Below are 26,661 nucleotides of genomic sequence, written 5' to 3' on the forward strand. Positions count from 1 at the left end.
AGGAGAGGGGCCTTGAGACTTTAGGTGAATGAGAGATTGCCAGGGTTGTGCGTTAGAAAGTTTTAAAGGTTTTGGGTTTGCATAATGGATGCTATTTCTGAAACTGATTGAACCACCGATCTTTCAAGTCATCTCTTGATTCCATTGGTTTCTGCGGCTTGACAAGCTCCTCTGCAACTGTTTTGGGAATTTCAGTCTGAAGGTATAATTCACTAAGGGAGCTTTTCAGCCCATCTTGCCATTAATTAAAAGCAAGCGGTTGATTTTTTTTTTCTTAACACTCACTAGTTAGGGTTGCCTGCCTTTACTTTTTTTTTTTTCAATCTTTATTTAAGAATGCGTAAAGCATATTTACAGGGAAACAAAGCAACACATCAATTAGGCAATACTTTTTTGGTTGTGAATGATAGAAATTGAGCTTAAATTATTATAAACAAAAAAAGATGCTTTATTGGTTTATGTAATTAGGAAGTCTGTGTGGTAAGTGGCTTCAGGAAAAGCTGAATCCAGGGGCTTGAATGATTTGACAAGGTTTCTGTCTCTTTCCATTCTTTGCCGGGTTTGTCTCTACCTTGCCTCATTCTCAGATAGGTTATCTCACTACATTTTAGGCAAGATGGTAAGCAGCAACCCGAGACAAACATTATATGTTTAATTCTTTTGGAAATAATATATTTTTTTTAAATTGAGAGGTTTTTACTTTCCCCAAATTACAGAATTGTTAAACCCCCTTACAGAAGTCTCTAGTGTATTGTTTTCTTCTGCATTGTGTTGAATTGTAAATGCTATTGAAAATTCCAGAAATATAAAATTTTCTAAATTTTATAGTCTCTTTTCTTGGTCTCTTGAAAATTTTCAGCTAGCTCTATTCACGTAAAAATACTCTTAACCAAAAGCAGTAGTAAACCATAGAGAAGGAAATAACTTCTCCATTGAAACACAGATGGCTCCACCACAAAGGCCCATATGAAATGACCACACATTCAAGCAAAGCTGAGTTCCCGAAGGGCAAGAAGATTCCGTGATGGATTGCCTCCACATGGGAAGCGTAGACCCATATTTTCATGAGTACAGTTGTGCTGATCTAAAGATGTATGGGCACACTGAACAAAGTACTTTACTTATAAATGTAAGTTCACATTTGTGATGTCTGATCCCTGGGATAATTAATGATGAGGCTACATGAAACTTAGGGTAGGTAGTGATTTGGAAAAAATTTTTCTTAAGAGCTTCTGCAAGAAATTCCTGGAGATGCCTTCAGTCCAGGTTGGGTCATGTGCTCATTCCTAAAGCTGTCGTTGTGTAGTACCCTGATCGGGTCTGGCTGATGTAGCCACCCCTTTGGCCTGGAGTAGTGGGGGGAGTAAGCAACCAGGGCTAGTCCCATTGAGACCATAGGGAATAGTTTCCCCATGAAGATGAGCTGTTCGAGGGTTCTGTTGCTAGAAGAAGTGGGGACCAGTCTAGCCACATGTTTATTAAACCTATAAAGATCTACTTGGGACAGGTGTATGATCTCTCTGAGTATTTTAACCCAGAAAGAGGGACAAAGGGTTAATTTTGGGAGGTTCCATGCACTTGTTATTTTAGTTATTGATTCATTTATTTATTCATTAAACATGTATTGACTTTCAACTTTGTGCTGGGGCAGACATGAATCAGTCATGGCCAGTGATCTGAAAGAGCCTGCAGAGTGGAGAAACGGACAAGTGAATGGTTACATCACAAGTCCTGACACAGTGGGATTTATTCCAGGAATGGAAGGATGGTTCAATCTTAGGAAATCTAATAATTTGACTTATTCTTAATACGGGTAAATGAGAAAAATTCTGTGATTTATTTGATGGATGCTAAAAGGCATGTGATTAAATTAGCATCTATTTCTAATTTTTAGAACACCTCCTAATAAAATGGGATCTTACCCAAAGCCAGCATCATCTTTAATGGTGTAGTACTAAAAACATTCCCATTAAACCCAGAACAAGACTAGAATGCCCATTATCGTCACTATTATTTACCACTGCTCAGTAATTAATAGATGATGCAGTTAGATACAAAAAAGAATAAGAAAGGGGGAGGTAGAATTATCAGCATTTGCCAGTAATTTCATCTCTTTTGGAAAATCTAAGATAACCAATCCCCCCATGAATCTATTAGAAACAATAATAGGGTTCATTAAGGGCACTGATGAGGAAATTACTATGCAAAATCTGTAGTTTTCCTATATGCCTACCCAAACTGTTTTGAAAATATAATGAGAGAAAATATTCTATTTATAGAACCAGCCAACCAAACAGAATAACTTGAAATATATTTAGCAAAAGTTACAAGGGACTTGTAAGAACCAAATTTTAATACTTTATGGAGGGGCGTCAAAGAAAGAGGAGTAAATGGAAAGTGACCTCTTTCTCTTGGCTAGCATGTCTTTTTTTCCACCCCTCCCCCCTCCCTCCCCCCTCCCTCCCTCTCATCTTGTCCCTGGCTCTTCCCTTCTCCCTCCCCCCTCCCTCCCTCCCTCCCTCTCATCCTGTCCCTGGCTCTTCCCTTCCCCCTCCCTCCCTCCCTCTCTCCCTCTCATCCTGTCCCTGGCTCTTCCCTTCTCCCTCCCCCCTCCCTCCCTCCTTCTCTCCCTCCCTCTCATCCTGTCCCTGGCTCCTCCCTCCTCCCTCCCTCCTTCCCTCCCTCTCATCTTGTCCCTGGCTCTTCCCTTCTCCCTCCCCCTCTCCCTCCTCCTTTGATTAGAGTTCTTTGCTGCTAAGTTGAGGGTGTGTTTGAGAGTGGTCTGAAAGTATCGGTTATATGAACGTGGCGAAAATGTTGTACTTCATGTATAGAATTCCCTTCCTTTCCACATTACGGAGAGGACGGTAAGACAGCTGTTACTGTTTAGATTCATAAACAGTGGGGTGGGTGCTGATTGTTTTCTATCCCAAATTCAGGGGTGGTAGGACTGTGCCAAAGTGTGGATTAATAGTTGAATTGGTATAAATTAGTAAATTTAGATGCACTCCTGTTGTTGCAAAGCAAAAGCCCAGTGAGGGACAAGTGATGGTTATTCTCAATGGGACAGGGAGATGACGGTGTGGATGGGAAAGAATAATGGTGGCGGTGGTAGTGACAGCAGTGGTGATAGACACATATTGTATTCCTGTGCGTGCGCCAGGCTGGGCTCTAAGCAGTGGAGTCATTCAGTCTTCAGAGGACCTGGCGACATAGGGACTGTGATTTTACAGGCCAGGGAGCTGAGGCACAGAGAGGTCAAGTAACTTGCTCGAAATGTGGAGTTGGGATTCAGACCCAGGTGTTTGGCCACAAACATGCTTCATTTTCTTTTATTTGTCTCAAATCTCTTTCCCACTGGCGGTGGTGTCTTCCAGCATCATGGGAGTGAATAATAACTGCTGGCTTTCTGTGCTAGGATCTTGTGATTTTCCGTGTGCAGATGGACTGCTTGCCTACAGAACAGGCTAATTGAGGCGGTCTCGACCCAACAGCAAACTGTGGCAGTGGCTTCCATTCTAGGACCAGGCTCATTCCCACTGTTCCCTTCTCCTGAAATACTCGGCCCCAGATCCTTAAACTACCCTCAGCTCCTTATCTGTCCTTCATGTGTTGGCTCAAATTTCAGCTCCTGGAAAACACCTCTCCCAGTTACCTAATTTAATGACCCTTTTCCTCGTCTGAGCTTGTGACGCTGTTTTATTTTCTTCAGACCATTTACTACTTTCCAAAATCATGCTACTTACTTACTTCTTCCTCACCAGAAGGCAGATTACATGAGAGTGGGGCTCTTGTCCATCTCGTTCCTTGCCGGTGCCCAGAACAGTGCTTAGCACCCAGCAGGCACTCAGTCATCGTAGTTTATTAATCGCTACTTCTGAATCAATGAATTAATGAATGGAAGGAGGGCCTGCTGTGTGCTAACTTTTCTTGCAAAACTCCAGGCTTCTGAAAAGAAATGACACTCAACGTTTCTTGGGAACTCTGGCTAAGAATTGTTGTCAGCTCTTTCACGTCCTATTTTTGCAAGACTATTTTGGGTACAAGAAAGAGAAACCCACTCAAACAAACCATGTGGGCTCAACAGTCTCCCACAAGCTGCCTACCGCACAGGACATCACCTCCTTTATTCCTCACTGCAGCCTCGTGAAGTCGAGACTTTCTTATCCCAGTGTTACACAGAAAGTGAATGTGACCTGGAAGGGAGGGCAGGAGTCCCAGGGTCACACAGCAGGCTGGCACAAGCCAGGTGTCTTCACTGTAACACGTGGCTTTTGGTTCCTGGCCTTTGTTGCTGATGCTGCCGAAGTTTTAGAAGAGTTCAATTACTGCCGATAGACCATTATGCTCTAAGAGTGGATTATGTTTCTCTAAATGTGTTATCGAAATTACGTAGTTGGCATTTAACAATCAAAACATTACGCTGAGGCCCGTGTTTGATATGTCACTCACTGTAGGTACAGGGACACCCTTCCCGGTGCCTCCTGGCTGAGCCTTCTGCAGGGGGCTGGAGGGTTGGGTGTCGCTGGAGCTGAGGAAGTATTTGAGCCTAACTGCCTGAGCGCCTCTGTCACAGGGCAGTTGGACTGTTTGGAGCCATGTTGTGTTTTGAAAGAAAAAGCTGAACCTGAAATCAGAATTAAGGCTTTGAGTCTGAGTTCTGTGTCTACCTTGCCTTGTTCACGTAGATAAGTATTCAGCCTTTGAGCTTTTGTTTTCTTATCTCTCAAATGGGAGTGCCGACCTCTAATAATTCCGTGGTGCTTTTGCAACGACAGAATGATGCTGCTGTGCTGGGATCTGCTTTGTCTACGTCTGTTAGTTGTTATTAATCTTTGTACGTTTTCGTGAATTCCCCCAGGTAACTGGTTTCTGGAATATTGCCCTCCAGGGAGTACCTGAAATACAGGACAAGCATTCTTAGCATAAAGTTAGATTAAGAAGTTTAATTTACAGAAACTATTATACACCATGGATATCAAACATCGTGAGGGCAGACTGCATAAAGATCCTGGAATTCTGGAGAACCTCTGTCTGCATAACTCTTTCACCCAGCTCAGGACCACTGATGCGTCATTCTTTTGTACTGAAAACATACACAGCGGTGGGGTTTCTCATGTATACCTCCAAAAAGAAATTCTTATTTTAAAGAGTGCACGATGTATTTTAGATCCTGTCTATGTTTCCATTGTCTGTGGCCATGGGTCCTCTGATTCTCTCAGAAGGAGGACAGATGCAGGAACCGTGCATTGCACAATTTTCAGGACAGATTTCATTTCCAATGCTCACGTTCGCCGTAGGCCCACTTAGATTTCTTATTGGTACCTTTACTTTTGAGTTGGAGGGTACCATCTATGTAAGAACACGTACATCCCACGGTTAGAGCAATCCTACCTTCCCTTCAGTTTGCAGAAATCTCAGCTGTCTAGCAAAAAGGCATATGCAAATTGTGTTTTATTTTCAATGGCTAAAGATTGGAAACCGCCTCAGTGTATATCAGTATGAGACTGGTTAAATAAATTATGGCATGTCCACAGAAGGGCTGCAATGCACTGTTCCAAAGAATGGGACAGCACTGTGCTGATAGACATGAAGCGATCTCCGGGGTCTATTGTGGATGACAAAACCAGGGCGCAGAGCAGAGAGTGGTGTAAATCCTTTACACCATGAACTTCTCTTGTTAAAAAATCACATGAGTGTATTACTTCAATTGAAAATAGGTAATGGAGGGGCCGGCTCCGTGGCCAACTGGTTAAATTCCTGTGCTCTGCTTCAGCAGCCCGGGTTTTCGCCAGTGCAGATCCCGGGCACGGACACGGCACCGTTGATCAAGCCATACTGAGACGGTGTCAGACGTATCAGGACTAGAGGGACCTACAGCTAGAGTGTACAACTATGTACTGGGGGTCTTTGGGGAGAGGAAGAAGAGAAAAAACAATATTGGCAACAGATGTTAGCTCAGGTGCCAATCTTTAGAAAAAAAAGTAAAAAAATAAAAATAGGTAATGGAAAAGAGTGAAGATTCGTAAGCGTCTAAGATATTTTAGAAAAAATGTCCACCAGAAAATCTCAATTGTCTAATGTTGCTACTGTAGTGGTTTTGCTTGAGAATTGCGTGCTGAGCTCTCCCAGGGTGGAGGGAATCCTTGGGGATCAAATAGGCACTTGGAAAGAGTTCACCTCTGAGAATGTCCACTTCCACCCTGTCTACACCTAGGGAGGACCTGCGTCATTCAGTCATACTTAATCCATTTAGAGGCAGCCTCTTCAAAGCTGAGTTATGCCAGTCGGTACATCTCATGACTAGAATTATGATCGGCTTCTAGGGTTGCTAATCATTCAAGTGTTTTACGGAACACTGAAACTGGGGAAAAACACATGCACGCACTCACACACCCGTGCACACACTTTAAAACGATAAAGTCAGTATTTATGACTTCAACATTATGGACCTTGTGGAAGAGCGGGGGTGGGCTTAAAGAGAGGGGTTTGGCTCAGCGTGGAGACCCTGGAAATGTGTATTAGATACTTCACACCACTTGTCACCTGTGTTTAATCCTACTCTTCTATTCTGATTGGATTTTCAGTAGGTTTATGTTCAGGTTTTAGCGTCATTCTGACCCAGGCTCAAATCTCAGATCTGCTAAATCCTAACTCTGTGACCTTGGGCTAATTGCTTGGCTTCTTTGAACTTTATTTTTTGATCTTGCAAAGTGGAAAGTGTAATACCTTCGCTATAAGGCTGTTGATTGGGTTAAGGGAGATAAATTATACAAAGTGCCTAGCCTGATGGCAGCCCCTTGGTAGATACTGATTAATTGATAACTGTGTCTCGTTACGATGATGTTCTGGGAAGAGAGGCCTTCTATTAGGAAGGTGTTAGTGGGAATTAAAGAAGATCTCTGCAAGGCTGGGAGGGCCAGAGCAACAACACTTTCAGGAACAAAGAATCAGAGAGCCAGTGGGGGAAGCAGCTGTACAAACCAAGATTCCAGAAGAATTTCTCACATCTGTTTCTCAGTAATGATAATTAAATGTAAAATCCTTAAAATGTCCTATGGAGTTTGGGAGGGCATCAAGGAAGAATCTGGAGAGATGGGGCCCCACTGAGGAGCCAGGCTGGGAACAGCAAATCAGGGAATTCAGCGGGGACAATAGGAGTTCCTTTCTGGGATCTCCCTGAAAAAGTATCGGGACACAGTGCTTGGAAAATGACCCCAGACATCTAATGGTGTGAAAATCCTGTGGTTTCTTTTATTGGCCACAACTTCTGTACGTATGCATATCAGCCCTCCCAAATCCCAGGCTTCCTATACACTTCACAGCACACCTGCCTCATTCTGATCCAGGAGATGCAGAAGGGATGGAACACATTCAGCTTCCCTCATGGTGCCAGGAGTCCCATCCCATCCTCGTTTGATGAGGTGCAGTTCGGTTTAACAATACCACCGGGCAGACAGGGAGGCAATAGAAAGGAAGTTCCTTTCTGGGATTTCAAACCCAAAGACAGATTTCCAAGTTCAAATTAGGGATGCCTTGTATTGTAAGAGACTTGAGGCCTCAGATTCTCACTCATTTCCTTTCCCTTCTTGTTGTCATGTGAACTTCTTTTCCCTGAGTGATTACGTCTTGCACTTCAGCAGAAATTGTATTGCTTCGGGACCATCGAGTCTCACGTGGGATATTTTTCACTGCTCGTGGTGTAATACACAGAGGTGATTTCTTTCAAATGATTTTTGCTTGAAGTGGTTTTCAATGAATTGAGAAGGGTAAGAGTATGAATGGAGGACCGAGTTTCCAGCCTCGGGTCCAGGCATGGAGCATCTCCCCTCAGCCTTGCTAGAGTGTTAATTGTGGGCTGTTCAGTTGCACTGATGGCACATAAATAGACAGCTATCCATTTTATTCTCCTGTTTGACCATGAAAGAAAACATTATGTAATGCTATAATCTGTTTAAGTCTCTTCCAGATCACTTTTGAAAGTTTTATTTTATTTCTGAAATGGAATGTTGGGATGTTTTCATCAGAAGGGAATAGCTATTATTTCTCAAAGGTGGAGGTTAGTTGTTGCACTGGGGAAACGGTTAGACAAAGCAATCTCGAGGACAGCGTGGTGGAGTCTAAAATTACACCCTGGGTGTTGCACAGGCAGCCTCTGTTAGTTATCTATTTTCAGTGTCTTTCAAGGCTCTTGCATACATGGTGTTTTCTTTCCTCTTGTTACTTTGAGCTCAAACAGTGAGAAATTTGACACTAGAACACTTTCTTGGGTTCTTTGCTTCTTGTTTCATTTTATTCCTATTCTTTCCTTTCCCTCTCTTCCTCTTTCCTTCTTCCTGTCCCCCCTTCATCCCTCCCTCCCTCCCTTTCCCCTCCTCCATTCCTCTCAGGATGGGGCCTCCAAAACCAGCTTCAGGTTCAATAATTCAGTAGGAGGACTCACAGAACTCAGAAAGGCTGTTATAGTTACGGTTTATTACAGTGAAAGGATACACACTAAATTCAGCAAAGGAAAAGTACACGCTGGGCAGAGGCCAGGAGAAACCAGACCCGAGCTTCCAGTTGTGCCATCCCAGTGGAGTGGCACGGACAGTGCTAATTCTCCCAGCAGTGGTGTGTGACAAATGTGCTGAGTGTTGCCGATCAGGGAAGCTCTCTGAGGCTTGGTGTCCAGGAATTGTATTGAAGGTCACTTGTGTAGGCCTGGAGTGCCCACATGACTGACCTTAGCCACTCAGTCTCCAGGTCCTCCACCCTCCAGAGGTCAAGCTGATATGGGCTGGCCCAGGGTCCCAGGAAAACAGAAACAGCTGCTCATTGTTGATCACATTGTTCACATCAACTATTTGGCGCAGTTCAGTGTCTCAGTATACAGAGACACTCTCATCAGGCAGCATATTCCAAGGGCTCAGAGGTTATCTTCCAGCACATGGTCAAGGCCCAGTCCTTTCTTTGGAACGTGTACGGTTTGGGCACCCCACGCCTGCTGAGCAGACCGTTTAACGTGTGCTGCCATCCCAACACGATTCGAGGTCAGGCAAGTCCAAGCTGCTGGGAAAGTAAAGATGCTTCCTTCTATTATACGCAAATCTGAGAACTTCCTTGGGACTAATAGAAGATTTACTCTTCTCTCTTGGCCGACCCACAGTGAGTAAACAATGTTTTTAGGATCTACTTTGGAGGGAGAAACCTTTTCATAATGTTTCAAAGGAGCAGGGAGTGTAATCATTTTGCTGCACTTCCAATTGGCCTCTCCTGATCCAAGATTGGGATAGAGGAAGGTCACAGAATCCTTAAGGGATGTGACTAGAGATGGCCTGCCTTCTCTCGGAATCCAGGGAACATTTCAGTCACAGCAAGTGGATCAGGCTTTCTGTTTTTCAAACTTATGTCTTTCAAACAAATGTTGTAGTTTCCCCCCTCCTTTCCTCTTCCTCTCTCTCCTTTCCCTGCCCTCCCAAACTCTGGGGACCAGGTGAGCATCAGGAAAAATTGCCAAGTGGGCGGCGCTTTACTTCGGCTACCTTTTTTGTATGAGTCCTTTCGACACATGTCTGCTCAAATCAATTGATATTCTCATCCTGACCGACTCATTTGATGAGCCACTTTGACATGCCATCTCTTAGGCTGACCCTTGTAACTCTGCCACCAAACCGTAGGAAATGCATGATTATTTTTATGCTAACAAGCCCCGGAGAGCAACGGTGTTTCCTTTTCTAGCTTTTCACAGTGACACCCATTGACCTTCAGCTGACATTCTGGGTGTCACAAAGGATGGTCAGAACCTGGGTGATCCCATGGAGCTCTTGACACCCTGAAGAAGCCTCAAGAAATGGCTTTGCCAATAGTCTTGTGCAGTCTTGACTGATTTAACAATAACAATAACAAAACCTCAAAGGCACCCCACTGCTTGAGTGGGATCAGTTAGATTTCTGGAGGGAGGCAGTGTAGCTGGGTTATCAGAAGCCATGTGTTTTAATTGTTGGTCTTGCTCCAGCTCCTTTCTAGCTGTGAGACCTTGGGCCTGTCATCTACCCTCTCAGGCTTTCCGTTTTCTCATCAGTGACACGAGGGTAGCAATAGTACCTACTTCCTGGCATAGTGATGCTGATTAGGAGGATAGAGCACTAAGGCTTTTAGCAAGGTGGTTAGCACATGGTAAACAGCCATACAATGGCAGCGTTATTGTTGGCAACATTCATAGTAATAATAAAAGTAATACATTTTGATGCAGCTGTGGATCACCACACCTACCTTATAAATTTATGGGTGAAAGGTGCCTTCCCAATAGATGGTCTCTGAGATCCAGCCCATGTAGGGAATTTCTAGAACCTTCTACCTAGGCTTCCTCTTCCTCTAGGATATGGGGAAATGGAGACAGTGGGTGACATGTTTTAGAGTTTATCAAGATGGAAGCACTGCATCTTATTATTTAAAAAAAGTGGTGCTGTGAGATACACTTTTGTTATCTTTGGTTATTCTTCTTATTTTTGAGGAAGATTAGCCCTGAGCAAACATCTGTGTCCACCTTCCTCTACTTTATACGTGGGATGCCTGCCACAGCAGGGCCTGGCAAACGGTGTGTAGGTCTGTGCCTGGGATCCGAGCTGGTGAGCCCCAGGCTGCCGAAGCAGAATGTGCGAACTTAACCGCTGCGCCACTGGGCTGGCCCCTCTTTGGTTATTATTTAACTGAGTAATCTTGACTCTCTCCATCCTGAACCTGGGTTCAGATAACTGGACTTGTTGGATAGTCTCCTCATCAAGCATCTTGGTGCAGGGTGACAGGGGAGTCACCTGTCTGCCAGTGGACACTTTGTACGAGCTGAAGCTGGACATCCCTCTGTATTTGGGGCTGTTTACCCGTGTCCCCGAGTATCACGCCTGGTCACGGGCATCACATGTTACAAAGCAGTGAGTGAAACTCTCTCAAGTGGCTCAATTCTCTTGGTGCAGAAAGAAGCTATATGAGATTTTGACTTCAGTCTAGGGTCCAGGGTTAAACATCATGGTGTTGAAAAAAGAGCAGTGGGCTGGAAGTCAGCTGGCTTGGATTCTGGTTCCTGTCTCTTCTCAAGTTTTTTTATGAATTTGGGGAAAAAAATCACTTCCCACCTCTGGGTGTCAGCATCCCCCTCTGAGAAATGGTGGGGAAGCGGGGGAGACCAGATCAGTGAACAGGTGAGTGCAGCAGTCTGCGTGTGAGTTAGGCTGGGTTCTTTGAGCTCAGAAGCACTGGGCAGTGGTGTGTAATGGGTTCTTGCAGGTTGCCTAAGTTCTAATGCTAGCTTGGCTGCTTACCAGCTGTGTGACCTTGGACAAATTACTTAACCTTTCTGTGCCTCAGTTTCCTCTTTTTTGAAATCTAGATACTCATAGTACCTATCTCATAGGGTTACTCTGAAGATTGAATGGGTTAAACAAATGTACTCTGCTTAGAATGGTAGCTGGCATGTATAATAAATGCTACATGGATGATAGATTGTATTATTAAGTGTGTGAAGATTAAGTTCACTCCTACAAAGAAATGTGCTCTCTCTCAAAATTTTTTAAACCGTGGCTCTCTTGGTATGTCTTTATAGATGTTTATTTACTAAAAGAAAAGACATAGGGCCATGTAATCATAAATGGCAGCTGACATATGGTGCTGCTGCAGGACTACGATGGGACTGTGGCTGCTGGGAGATTTGGGGCCTCACCCAAAGACACAGCCCTGATTCCTTTCTAGCCCGTTGCTGCCCTTTGCACTGTGGGCTCAGTGTTGTCAGAGCTTATGTTTTGCAAGAAAAACAAGAGATATGAATTTTTCTATGAAATCTCCCTGGTCTCTCTCTCTTTTTGTTTTTTCTGGTGAGGAAGATTAGCCTTGAGCTACCAGCTGTGCCAGTCCTCCTCTATTTTGTATGTGATTCGCTGCCTCAGCATGGCTGATGATTGGTGTTGGTCTGTGCCCAGGATCCAAACCTGGGCCACTGAAGTGGACTGTGTGGAACTTTAATCACTGTGCCACGGAACTGGTCCCCTCCTCATTTTTTAGATTGTTACAAATGTATAAAATCAGAGGATAGGCCAAACAAACCCATCTGTGTGGGATTCCCAGCCAGGTCTCAGAGGCCTACCTTCTTGTTTGTTGGAATGAGGACCCAGGCCCTCAGAGGAGCATAGCATGACCGTGAATGTGTTGGCTTGGGGGAGAGTGAGGACTGGAAACCAGGCCCCTAACTCCCAACCCCAGGGCTGCTTGCCATACAACCATTTGCTCAACACATGTGGATTGTGTGCTTCTGTTCCCGGCACTGTATGAGGTACCAGGGTACAGCGGGGCCCAGGAAAGACACAACTCTGCCCTCTGAAGGAATTTACAGTATGGTGGAGCACTCAGCCACAAGCAAGTGAACCATCCCAGGCCTTTCTGGTTTCCCTAGGAGGCCGCAGCGAGTGTCATGAGCAGACCTGCGTGATCAGGACAGGTGAGGTAGTGAGTTCAGGTGGCCTTTCCTGTGTGACACAGATGTATACCAACAGAAGTCTTAGAGAGAGAGAGAGAGAGAGTGCTAGAAGCTGAAGGAGTCACCTGATGGTGGGGATTTCAGGCTTTGTTATGGGCGGGTGAGGGGTCCAATGGCTACTTTGGCCCAGTGGAATTTTCTTGTGCGTTTTACATCATTGCTCCTGGGACACCCACGCCAGGCTATGGAGGGCTGACCCTACCAAGAGCCTGTCTACAATGCAGTGTGCTTTGCGGATTCTGAACGAGCCGTTGGTTTAGAAAACCCTTAGCAGAGTATTGTAATGAGTGCACTCCCGACGTGCGTGCACTGAAGAACTTGGCCACCAGCCCCTTGAGGTCTTGCAGAAGAAGTCTCATTCCAAGCCTAGGTAAGAAGCCAGCACGCTCCACCTGCCCCAACATTTAGGCCATCAGCACTACAGGACATAGTAGTCTGTGGTGTTTAGATTAAGTCAGGACTCTGTCTGTTGCAAGTGACATCCCCTTTACCCACAAAGGAATTTATTTCCTCAACTAAGTGAAAAACCAACATTGTCCAGAGGTTTCAGGCCAAGCTGCACCCAGAGCCTCAAAACCATCAGTGTTCCGTCTCTCTCCAGTTCTTTGCTGTGCTCTCTGTTGGCTTCATTCTCAGGCAGGTGTCCCTTACGTGTGGCTGCCAATAGTTCCAGGCTTACTTCGAAATGGCCTGCTCACAGCAGAGGAAAGGGAATGCTTCTTTCTCAGTAGATTCAGTGGACGTTCCAAGACTGATTCTCATCGGCCCCAGTTGGGCTGCATCCCATAGACCTGGGTCGCCTGCCGCCCCTGGAGCTAGGGGGAAGGCGGCCTGCCCCAAACAACACAGACTAAGAAGAGGGAGGGATGTTCCCCAAAGGAAAACTGGGGTACTAATTACTCCAAGATGGAAGAATAAAAGTTAGGCAGAGAGGCTCTCATGGGTCAATGTCTCTGCCTAAGATCTTGGACCAGTTTAATTTCCTTAGTCACTAAGTTCAACTTCGCAGTGCTTCTCACAAAGGCCCCTCCATCTCTCCTAGTCTAGGCTTTCATCCCTTCATGCCTCAGAGTTGTCTCCAGATAGGCCTCTTCATGGTGTCTGAGCAGAAGTCAAAAGATATTTTCCAAGGCTGTCATGGTCACGGTTCTCCAGAGAAACAGAAACAATAGGAGACAGAGAGAGAAAGCTAATGACTGATTATAAAGAGTTGGCTCATGTGATTATGGAGGCCAGGAAGTCCCACAGGCTGCCATCTGCAAGCTGGAGAACCAGGAAAGCTGATGGTGTAGTTCATTCTGAGCTTGAAGGCCCAAGAACCGGGAGTGCTGCGGTCCGAGGGCAGGAGAAGATGGATGTCTCAGCTGAAGCAGAGAGAGTAAATTTGCCCTTCCTCCATCTTTTTGTTCTATTCAAGCCTTCAACGGATTGGATGACGCCCACCCACACTGGTGAGGGCAGATCTTCTTTATTCACTCTACTGATTCAAATGCTCATCTCTTCTGGAAACACCATCAGAGACACACCCAGCACTGTTGTACCAGCTATCTGGGCATCCCTTAGCCCAGTCGAGTTGACCCCTAAAATTAACCATCACAAAGGCATAGTAAGGGAGCTAACTGGAGCGGTGGTCCAGAACAGTGTTAGAAGAGCATGTCGTTGAGGATGTGACCACTCTTGGTCATAATGTCCTTACAGAATGACCTTGGCTCTTTAAATGTTGCATATGATTCATTTGAAGGGAGAAAAGAAACTGTGCTATATGAAGTCGCTTATTAACATGTATGAGGTAGAATTCATCATAGGAATTTTGAGGATGTTGCTGTGAGATTACTTGCTGTACTGCACATATGAGATTCCTAGCACTCACTGGATACTCAGTAAGTGTTCTCAGATTGCCTCGAATCTAGACAGTGCACTCTTGTTTGTGTGATCCCTAGGAATAAAGCATTGCCAATTAAACCATAACAATCCTTTTGCATTTAGAATTTTCACATTTTGCATTTATTGAAAGAGCATTCCTATGCTTGGACATTATCTTCTATCACTCTTGTGATTCATGTATTGGAAAAAGTAACTGCAATTAGTTGGTTCATGTATTCCTCAAGTTTCCTTTTCGGCGTTCGAATCTCTAAGTCACCCCCAGGTTGCAGTGTCCTTCCCTGGCATGCTCTTCATAGTACTGTTCATAGTTCCATCAAGGCCATTGCTCTTGCAGCATTTTTTGCAGAGTGCTCATTATGGTCCCCGGGATTTTCTTCCAGGCTGTTACTGGTTTTGGTGCACAGGCCCAGGCAGTAATAATATGTCATGATGACCATGAGACATATTTTTATTTCAGACAGGTTGAAATGTGAATAAAAATATCCATTTGAGATTGATGAAATATGGTATCTTGCTCACTTTTCTCTGCTCTCCCATCTTTACTAATAGCAGCACCAGGGCAGCAAACCTTATATTGCTCACTGAATTGTATGCCCTTTCCTGATATGTGCAGAAAGTGTGTGGGTAACTGTGCCTTCTGTCCTCTGCTCATTGTGTCTCCTCCAGAAAATCTTCCCGGCTGGCAGCATGCAAAGTCAGTGTACAACAGCTAAGCCTTTATGACTGTAAACTCAGCTCTCCCTCTTTCCCCATCACTCATTGTGTGCCAGACACACTGGCTGTCTCTCTCTGTTAATTGAAAAGCCCACGCTCCGTTCTAACTCAGGGTCACTGTCTTTGTTCTCTCCTTCATCAGTGGTTCTCAGCAGGGGCAGTTATGGCCCTTCCTCTTGGGAAGTGAGTGGGAGCATTTTCAGCTGCCCCAGTGACTAGAGAGGGGACCTTCCATAGAGATATTAGGTGGGTGGGGTCAAGAGATACCGAATGTCCTGCAACGCTCAGCACAGACCCACATAAGAAAAAAACCCCACTCCATACGCCAATAGCACCCCCTTCAAGAAAAGCTGCACCTCCTTGGCTCTTGCCCTTAGCTTTGCCTGGCTCTCTCCCCCTTGTCACTCACTCACAGCATGAATGGTCTCCTCTGGAAGTGTTCAGAGCACAGCCTGCATCCACAGGCTGCACCCCTGCTTCCTCCAGCCCTGGTCACTTTCTGTCATGCCACTTTGTTTATCACTGTTGTACACTTGCCACTGCCTGAAGTCACCTTGTTTATCTGCTTACTTCATTATTGTTTGCTTGTGTCCTTCCACTAGTGCATATACTACCGGAGAGCAAGGATCTTGCCTGTTTTGTCTACTGCTGTATCCTCAGCATCCAGGAAAGAACCTTGCACTTGATAAATATTTATTGAATAAATGAATGAACAAATGAAGACTTAGAATTGTCTGCTAGTAATCTGAAGCCTCCAATTAGACAGCAGCTATTTGCATCTGCCCACTTTCCCTGTCTCCTCTTTAGTGAGTGACATGCTTAAAAAAACACGGAACAAGCAACTCAAAAGACTCACCAATAGTTGGCTGTCATAGTGACTGCGATTCCTGCTCCTGTTTTCTAAGGAACTGTGACATTGCTCATCCTTGTCAAAGTGAATTGGCTGGGTGATGTCTTAAGCTGAATGTTTCCTGAAAAGAAGCAAGACTCCCTGGACATGTCTGTCTATTTGGGATGGCAATACATGGGGGAGATTATGATGTTGGTTATTGAGAGATGTCCTTTCCACTTAAGCTTTCTTTGAGAATCCCAGTGCAGGTTCACAGACCTTTAGATTACAGGGGAACAATGTATTCCCGCTTTGGCATCTTTCTGTAGTTGAAGTGATTAAAGTAATGGTATCTCTTCAAGGCTTCCTCCGGAAAGATAGAGATGAGACTCAGGAGAGGCTGTTTAGCCAGTGCTCAGGGCTCCCTCTAAGCAAAGGACACGTTTCTGTCTGTTCCCTTAATATAAATATTTGCCTGCTCTGAACAGGTCCAGTCTCTTAGATGGAATGAGCCTCAAAGATGGAATGAGCCTTAGGTTCCAGGTGACTCCTTTGACGGATGGTGAATGAACTTGGTCAAGGTGGGACAAGTAGTTAGAAGCAGAGCCACGATTAGCAACCAGGTATTCTGGTTGTGGCTCCTTTCATGTAGAAGAGTCTTATTGATTTTGTGGTGGCTGATTCAAACCATGCAAAATGAAAGGATGGTTAAAACAATGATCACTCCTTTGTGGTAAGCACTTTCCATGCCGTTTTCTCTGTCCATCCCAGCAACCTATGAGGACACTACTATGTTACCCCTTATGTAGATGAGGAAACTGAGGCTCAGAGAGGTGGAATGACTTGCCCAAGGTCACACAGTGGCAGAGGCAGGGACTCTCATATTCCCTGCCCTTCCAAACCTACATTCTTAATTGCTATAGTGGATGGGGTTTCCCCCTCCCACCATTATTTACTTTTTAATCTCTCTGTTTACCAAGATCCATGGAAAGAAAGAATGTATGAGTAAATATAGTTGAAAGATATGGTGAGAATTTCTTATTACTAGATTTTTAGTTTCTGTCTCGAATCTGTCACTATTGCATTTTTGATTATACTATATGGTTTGTGTGTGTGCGCAATTTGCTTTTGCAAAAAGTGTTTGAATTGAAGAGATTTCTATTTTTGAATCATTGTCTTCTTTCCTTCCCATGCAGGACTTTAGCAAATGTTGCAAAATTCATTATACACAGACATTTTTCCGTTCCATTTTGCATTTGAACATCAGAGATGGATCATAAATTGTTTTTTTTTTCATTACTTTAAATGATGTACTCCTCACTCTTTTTTGTTTTGTTTTGTTTTGTTTTACTTCTATGTTAAGGAAAGCGTTTACCTTGCCAAGATTTGATTTTAAGTACCAGCACTGCATTTCCTTAAAGGAGGCATTTGAGAAAGAAGAGGAAAAAAAAGCAATGGGTCCAGATTGGTAGGACTCTATGTAGCCAAATAAAGTCCTCAGTCATAAAGAGCTCTTCTCAATGAACTTGAGTGAACTTCAGACTCAATCAAGTTTTAAAAACAAAAGAGGCTATTATATCATCTTTGTGTGAAATCACAGTAAAATATGCTCTGCAGCTTCTAACGTCCTCTTGCCTGTATTATTGCCTTTCGTTGATTCAGCTTCATTCAGTGAGGTTCGTTTCTACTGTGAATGTGTCTGGCCCTTTAATAGGTACTGCCATGTGGGGGAAGCACGTTTCTTGCTCTCAAGGAATTTATGTTGTTCTAGAGAGGCGTGGATACATAAAGAAGTGCGTGTTCTGATAGAGGTGTCTCTGAAGCATGGTGGTGATATATTGGCCATCACTCTCAGTGGCAAGTGACAGAAACTAAAAGGAGAATTTATTTGCCTACATAACTGGAAAATCAGGAGGTTTGTGTAAACATTCAAATAGCTGGGTCTGAGTGTTCAGATGCTCCCCCTGCCCCCCAGTCAGTCCCTTGGCTCTTCTTTCCTTCATGTTGCTTCATTTGTGGACAAGTTCTCTCATAGTGGCAAAGATGTTTCCAGCAGCTCTATGCATTCATCTTACTGGCTTAGGGACCCTGGGTGGTAAAGAGGAAGCATCTTTCCTAATAATTCTACAAAAAGTTTCAGTGTTGATTTGGATTGGACCCAGTTGGGTCTTATGTTCACCCTAAGCCAACCGTGGTGATCAGGAGAATAGGCTATGCTTATTGGCCAGGTCTGAAACGTGGGTAACCTTGGGTTCTGGGGAATAGGGTCGACCACACCAGGAAAACATGACAGAGAGGGGTGGCTCCCAGAGGAAAGTAGGGTGCTGTTACAAGAATGAGGGGGAATGGAACCTGGGCAAGTAAAAGGAACAGAGGTCTGGCATGCTTCTCAGTCATTCAGCCTTTTGAAAGGCTCATGTACTATCTTCTGTAGCATTAGGCTGTTTCCATGTTTATCAGCCACTGGGTTCTCTTTCTGCTCTCTGTGTACAGTGTGTGGTTCATGGTTTGAGCCTTAGCATCTGCCTTCCTTTGTCTCTGCTTTCCACCTTCTCAAATGGGAATGCTTCATGGCTTCAGTTGTCACATATGCAAAGGGTGGTTTCGAATTCTTTATCTCTAGGATTGACCTTCCTGACAAAGATGTGCCTCTGAAATCTAACGCTTCTCTTGAACCACCTTCCAGTTGTGTTACAGTCACATCAAAGTTTACATGTCACAAACCCAGGATATCAACTGTTCCACAAAACCGGAATCCCAGTGAGCTTCCCCAAAGCCCCAGGTCATTGAAGGTACCAGAGAGGTCCACAGTTCCCAGTTGCCACCTCAACATTCCAGACAGTTAACTCTTAAGATCTGCTCCAGTGACGGGGCAATCATGGGAAGCTTGCATGTTTCAGCGTGAAAGAGACAGTGTAGCTTTCTGGTGGTGAATGCATGGGCTCCGAGGGCCAGAACTCTTGTCTTTGAATCTTGGCTTTGCACTCATCCTCTCATCTGTGTGACCTCGGGCAAGTTATTTAAACTTTCTGTCTTAATTAGCTCATCCATAAAAATAGGGGTAATATTAGTAACTACTTAAGAGTGTTGTGTGAATCAAATGAATTATACATCTAAAGCACTCAGAATAGTGTTATCACATAATCACTTTAAAAATGTTAGATATTTATTTTGGGAGCAAGATGAGGTGTAAATCGATTAATCAATCAGTGTATCAGGGAAGTTGATATTCTGTAAGACAGCTCATTCTTTGGTTTGACGGGTCTTCTTGTACTACTGACTCCCTCTGACTCTCACATCCTGCTCCACTTTCTTCTGTAGCTATGCAGAATGTCTTATTGTTCTAGAACATGATGGCTTTGCGAATATTTCCCGTCATCTGTATCATCCCATCTCAGTGTTCCCTTCTTCAGGTTAGGTAGTCTAAATTCTTTGGTTGACGTTTTCTAGGCACTTGCCCACTCTCTCTGTTCCATCCTGGATCCCTTCAATTTTGCCAGCATTCTTCTTCAAATGAAGTGTGCAGAAATGAATTCAATATTCTATCTATTGTCTGCAAAGCCTATTAGAAGGCTCATCTTCTCTGTTGTTTATACTCTACCTCCATTAATGTAATCTGACTTTGAATTGCCTTTCTTAAGTCAGCTACATCACACAGTTGACCGATATTGAGTTTTGTGGTCAGTTAAGACCCCTAGGAGACATACTTTTTCATTTGTTGATATTTTGACCAAATGTCTTTTATGGTTGCATTTTTCAGTGGGTCTAGACATTTGCCTGAAGTTTGGTTCTGCCACCCAGCACACTGGATAAGCAACCAGCTTGATGTGAAGTGCACGATTGATAAGCTGCAGATATGAGTTAGGATTAAGTTCAACTGCTGTATATATAGCAGAAACGTTCCAAATAACAGTGACTTAAAATAGGACAGAAGTTTATTTTTCTTTTCAATAAAAGAAATCCAGAGTTAGGCTTGGTCTAACGTAGTCCGTAATTTCTCCATGCCATTAGGGACTCAGGCTCCTTTTAGCAGGTGTTTTTCCATCTTTAATATGTTGCCTCAGGGTTCAAGATGGCTTCTGGTATTCCAGCCATTGCATCCATATTCTAATTGAAGGAATAGAGGAGAGCCAAAGAAAGGCACATTCCTTCCTTTTAAAGGAGTTTTCCTTGAAATCTTGAAAAATGCTTCTCATTGACCAGGATTTAATCACCTGGCCATGTCTAGTTGCAAAAGAGACTGGGAAATACAGTCTTTTGGCTGAGGAACTATGTACCCAGATAAAAACAAGGGTTCTGTTACTAAAGACGAAGGTGAGTTGGGCATTGTCAGTCTTGGCCACACATGTGTTGGTGATAACATTTTGAACAGGATCAGGCATTGGCTCATGCATTGCACAGCTACAGGTCTTCCTGAGTATGGCTCTGAGTAGATGATCAGTCCATCAGCATTTCTGAAATGTTTGTTCTCAGACCATCTGTATCCGATTTGCTAGAGATGCTTCTTGAGGATGCAGAACCCTGGGCCATGTCCTATATTTTTATACACATTAAATATTTGATTACTCCCTTTAAAATGGAGTTTATTGAAGCATAATTTACATTCAATAAAATGCACAAAATTTAAGTGTGACATTGATGAGTTTAGATGAATGTATAGTCAAGTGCGCCATCCAGATATCCAGCACATGTCCATCATCCAAGAAGCTTCTTTTGTGCCCCTTACAGTCCCCTCCGCCACTGTGGCCCCCAGAAATACACTTTATGTCAGTTTATTTTTGCCTTGTGTAGAATTTTATATAAAAAGAGTCATATAATATGTAGTATTTTGTATACCATTAGAACTTGAGATTCACTAATCTGCATTTTTTTTGAGGACTATTAGCCCTGAGCTAACATCCACCACCAACGCTCCTCTTTTTGCTGAGAAACGTTGGCCCTGAGCTAACATCTGTGCCCATCTTCCTCTCTTTTATGTGGGACCCCTGCCACACCATGGCTTGATAAGCAGTGCGTAGGTCCACGCCTGGGATCTGAACCAGCAAACCCTGGGTCACCGGAAGCAGAGCACATGAACTTAACTGCTATGCCACCAGACCAGCCCTTAATCTACATGTTTTTGATAAAAATAAGCTCCGACTTGTCTTAACCATTGTTTCATTTGGTTTTAATTTCTTCATCTGGTTTCTGTAATATCATGGGACAATTTGTCAGATGTTGTGTTTGGCAAATATTGAAACATAAATTATCCACTGCATACAGCCTTTCCCCTGCATTTTCCTCTGATTAAGTCACTTCTTCATTCCTCTTATCATGCATGAGTTGCTTATTACATAGGCTACATTGTTCAATGGACCTACCTTTTGATTCTAAGCTTACTGTGTGTCTATTCCATTAGTCTGTGTGCTTCTTAAGGCCACTGCCTATTCTTTGCTCATTATCGAATCCCCAGTGCCTCTGACAATATCTGGTTTGGTCAGAGAAAAAGTATTTTCAAGTGACTTGAACACAGAATGTTGTTACAATTGTTATAATATGATGTAAAAGTGCTATAGGGCAGCAAAGGAATGCGGCGGAGGAAATTCAGAGAATGACTTGTGAAGGTTGTCTTCTGGACCTTGAAGGAAATTTGCTAGGCAAAGAATGGGATTAGAGCATCTTGAATAAAGCAATCATTGTGCACAAAAACATGGAGATATGAGTGCATAGAAGTTACCTGAGGATGAAGGAAGAGTTGCCAGTGATCAGAGCATGTGTCGTGTAGCAAGCAAGGAGGGGATCAAGCTGTCAGTCAAAAGTTCATGTTAACCATCACAGTTAATCAGAACACAGTGATAGAAATTGATGGCTGGTGTGGAAAAATACTCTCTGCATTATGCCTTGATACTAGCATTACTCCTCTTTCCATAGATTTCTGGCCAGTAGAGGCCGCGGACATGACGGTCATGTAGCCGAGAGTGCTATTTCCGAAGGCAGAGACATGGTTCATTTTCAGCACCATGGGTTGTGGGCAGCACCTGTTGCATCCCTGAGCTGTTGCTGCCTTCTACAGCCCAAGACTTTTGGTTTGTCTCGATGCGGGACAGGCCTCTCAACCTGTGGTGGCAGAGCACCAATGCTTCAGAACCAAAAAATAACAAGTACTCTTACTGGCACAAGGGTAGGCATGGCCTTTGCGTTTCCTCATCTAATGCTCACAGCTCTTCTCTGGCAGATGTCATTTTGGCTTTTCTTTTAGAGGAGGGAAATGAGGTATAGAGAGATGAGATGAGTGGCAGATTCAGGACTCAAGCCTGGGTCTTCCTGACACCGATATCTGCACTCTTAGCCGCTACACTTGTCTTCCAGCGGGCACTAACAGACTTCCACAGCCTTCAGCCTCCTTCAGATACTCAAGCACGGATATGTCCTCTGCGGAGAACCAGCATTACAGGTAATTTATAGTTGGAATCTGGCTAGGGCCAGCTGAGTAATACTGGGAATGATGGGAAGAGAGAGGCTTTTCCTAGCTCACTCCCTCTTGAGTTTGAAAGGGCACTCTCAGATAACATGTCAGCTGGCAAGCAGGTGTGTGCATCTGAAACGTTCTAGCAGTTGCACCTGTGAAAGGGAAGTTAGTAGCATCCAGGAATTGTCTCTCTCTCTCTCACACCAATAAAAGTCTTTGAAGCGCCGGTAGAAAAAAACCCTCAGCTACTTTCTCACTAATTTCATTTATAATTATACTTCCCTAATGGTTTTCTGGGAGTTGGTCGGTGGGAGCTCCATCTCCAAGTCTGTGGGAGAGATGTGTTGAGCTCTCCCCAGAGTCGCTGGTTCCTGGCTGTGCTTGGATGAGCATGCTCACATATGGCATAAGCATTTCTTAATGGTTGCATGCCACTCCTCCTCACTTTAAAATGAGCCCACACTGTGCCCCATTAGCTGAAATTGACATGATGGTTATTTTCAATGCCATTTCTTTAAAGAACTCAGTCTCACTGTGCATTGCTAGCTTTCCCCCCTTGCTAAGCAGAATGAAGAACCCCTGGGAAAGTGTGGTGGCAGCTGTTTGGAAGCTGCGGAGCCCAGCTCCTGCCTTCCCACCTTCACATCTACAGCTCAGAGAGCATCACACGTTATACAGACATTAAAGCTTCCTCCCTCAATGCAGAATCTTCTGGAAATCTCAGAATCAAAAAGCTCCATGATAAAAATGCATGAAGCAATGTCCTTATTGGTAAACTTACATATCCAGCTGAGATACTGCACATGATAATGCAATTTTCTGTGCAAAAAGGGTTTATCTCCATCCAAATATTCTTCCAAATCATTATTCATTCTGGAGAAGTGATTGCTGTCCTAGGTTAACTGATTGAACTTTTGGAACCAAAGCTTGTCTTACTGGCTATTGCCTGACTTCTCGTAAATTGCCATTAGATTGGTAGGAATGAATATATGTACACTCCATTAGGAAATATTAAAGTTTTTTTTATACTGGTTTAGAATAAAAACAGGATTAAAAGGGGGCATTTGTGAGATTCAGTACAGCATGAAATTGAAATCTTTTTGGCATATGAAATATACAATATGAATATTCTTCCCATTTTCTGATAGCTGAGGGGGTTAGGAAGAGCGGAAAAACCACTCCCAAGTTCACCTGTAGATGCTGAAACCGGAGAAGTGGGAAAAACCCATTTTGGTATTCCCAAAGTCTACGTCTATTAATCGTCAGATTCTGAAACAACAACCACAATAATAACAATGAAACATTCTTAAGCTTAAGTGTGTGTCAGGCACTGTCTCATATGCTTGTCTGTTTATAGGCAGATTTTTAGAGTTGTTAAAAAGCTGGAGCAAGGGGCTGGCCCCGTGGCCGAGTGGTTAAGTTCGCGCGCTCCGCTGCAGGCGGCCCAGTGTTTCGTCGGTTCGAATCCTGGGCGCGGACATGGCACTGCTCATCAGACCACGCTGAGGCAGCGTCCCACATGCCACAACTAGAGGAACCCACAACGAAGAATACACAACTATCTACCTGGGGCCTTTGGGGAGAAAAAGGAAAAAATAAAATTAAAAAAAAAAAAAAAAAAAAGCTGGAGTAAGACTGCCTTGGTTTCAAATTCATATTCTGCCTCTCACATGAGTTTTGGCAAGCTCCTGTTTTCTCTTTGCCTCAGTTTCTCACTTTTAAAAGGGATAATAACAACTGTATTACCTCATGAGCCTGTTAACAGAATTAAATTATGTCAGAGATGCAAAATGGATCCTGAAACATAAGAAGCTCTAGATAGATGTTGGTTGTTGTTATTATATTATTATTATCGTCATTATATTTTGATGGCTTTTCAAAGACATCTGTGAGGTAGATATTATTAATCTTAGTCCCATTATCCAGATGCTGAAATTAAGGTTAGTAATGTAGAAATTGATCATTTCCTGAAGAAGCAGGAAAAACACATACTTTTCTGGTTTGCCTTTGTGGTGTAACAAACTGAAAAAATTTTGTACCATAGAGCAACCACTGTTTTCTTCAGCTCGTGTATTCTGTGGAGAAGGAATAGGACGGGCACAGCAACGTTGGCTTGTCTCTGCTCCACAGCTTCTGGGGCCTCAGGTGGGAGAACCCAAATGGCTGGGTGCTGGAATCCTCTGGCGGCTTCTTATTCATGTTTCTCAGCCTGGCCGGTATGATGTGAAGGCCAGGTTCAGCTGGGATGGTTGATTAGAATGCCCCATGTGGCCCCTCTGTATGGCTTGGGCTTCCTCACAGCATGGTGACCCCGGGGTAGTCACACTGCGCCTCAGGGCTCCAAGGGTGAGTGTTCTAGTGACAAGGGTAGAAGGCACATGGTCTTTAATGGCCTAGCCTTGGGAGTCACATAGCATCACTTCCTAAACTAGGGGTCAAACATGGTGAGCCTGCCTAGGTTCAAGGTAAGGGGACACAGACTTCCATTTTCCATGGGAGAAGCGTCAGAGACTTGGAGCTGTATTTCATGGCCACCACGCTACTGTTGAGACTGGATGCTACCTTTGTGTCTCGGGATGGACCGCCATTACTCACTCCATGCAATACGTTGTAGCTCTTGAAAAGCTCAGAGTGTGAACTGCTTGAGGAACTTTCTCAGTATTGATGAGCTCAGCCCTTGGTGGTACTGCCGTCTTGAAAGCTGTTTGCATTCACACTTACACAATTCCTCTCCTGTGTATATTCAGGTTCCCACTCACTCACCCTGCCCCCATGTGGGAGTGTGCGCGCGCGTGCACACAAGTACAGTATCAGCCTCTCCTGTTTTCGTTATTCCATCATGTTACTTCACCCTCCTTTTCCCTTCTACTTCTTTCCAGTGGATTCAATTACTTCTCTTTGCTGCCTTAGCAATAAAACAGTTCCCTCCACAGCATTAGAATGAGTCTCTCTCATTATTTCATTTAGATTGTTGTGATGTTTGAAAACTTGAGGACAGGGCAGGCAGGAGGAAAGGAATGTTAATTTGCAGGGAGTCCCTGTTGTGTGGTGGGAGTGCTGCCAAGAGGAGCCAAGAAGCCGCCACTTGATGTACTCATGGATACGTAAAGAATTGATGAGGGATGCTGAAAACCGCACAACCGCAGTGTCTGCTCATGCTGGGACTCATGACCTTACAGGAGGGGGCGCTGTGTAGGTCCTGGCCAAGCCCAGTTTGAAATGGCCTATTGGCACAACTCCTCTTGTCCATTTCAGAAGAGATATTTCCCCTGAAAATTTGTGTGCAGATGCGAGTGCATGTCTGTGTGCTCACCCGTATATGTGTGTGGCCTCATTCAGTTTTCCTCCATACTCTCCAATTATGGAAATGCTCTATCATTGTGGTCATCACTGGGAAAATGCAGTAGGTGGCAGAGATTGAGCTGAGGATCCTTATAATTTGACTCACAGAATGTCAGAGAATGTTACACAAACCAAGGAATTAAGCTCTGTGAGTGCCAGAGTGACACTGATTATGTAGGAATGACATACGAATAATTACAAAGCACTCAGGGTTTTTGTTAGTAATCTGTGTTTAGAGTCCCCTTTCAGGAGTTTGAAATGTCATCAGGTAACTGAATAATGCTAACAGACCTGCATTACATTCCTGCTTCACACTGTGCTAAACAGGAATCATGTTTGTTACTAGACTGAAGAGCATCTCGGTGGAAAAAAAAAAGGACTGGTGGGGAGTAAGCAGGGCTAGATTTAAATCTAATTGTCTTTCCTGTTTTCCTCTGCTGTTTGGCTCACACACAGTGGTAGTATTGGTGGGCAATGAGGATTAGACCGTTTGCTGGAAGGCAGAGTGAGAAAGGGCTGGTTCTGCTGCCATTGGCAGTGATCTCAGCTGAAGATGGATGGAAGGAAGTCCCAAAGTCATTATGCATTAGATGGTTAAAAAAAATGGCTTTCCCACTGTGTTTCTGTGACTCGAAGTTTTAAATCTACTCCACGGCTTCCATTTTCTTTTCTTTTTTCATCCTAAGATTAAATGTGGGACTGTTTGAAAGCTTCCAAACCAGAGAATGATTCAGACCAGATTTGGGAAGACAGGTAGAGATTGGATAGGATGAGTCTTCCCAGTTCCATTTACTCTCTGAATAAATATGTCGCAAAAAGAGGAATTTCATGGAAGACTTTTGGGGTCGCAGTCACTAATTCTGCCAAATACTTATCAAATCAAGGTGTCGGGCCCTTCTCCAGCATTGCCCAGCTGACTGTAGATAATCAAGTTCA

At 44.0% G+C, this 26,661-nt stretch overlaps 1 protein-coding gene and 1 long non-coding RNA gene across 2 annotated transcripts in view; both read left to right on the plus strand.

The window, feature by feature from the left end:
- Positions 1–26,661, plus strand: part of LOC102150963 (uncharacterized) — a 229,383-nt gene that overhangs the window by 8,181 nt on the left and 194,541 nt on the right. The gene's annotated exons all lie outside the window — the stretch shown is intronic.
- LOC138920486 (uncharacterized) lies at positions 20,779–24,006 on the plus strand. Its single transcript, XR_011431722.1, has 2 exons — positions 20,779–22,368; positions 23,741–24,006. It is a non-coding gene; the product is annotated as an uncharacterized lncRNA (long non-coding RNA).

Source organism: Equus caballus, chromosome 23 (assembly GCF_041296265.1).
Source record: "Equus caballus isolate H_3958 breed thoroughbred chromosome 23, TB-T2T, whole genome shotgun sequence".
Lineage (NCBI taxonomy): Eukaryota > Metazoa > Chordata > Mammalia > Perissodactyla > Equidae > Equus > Equus caballus.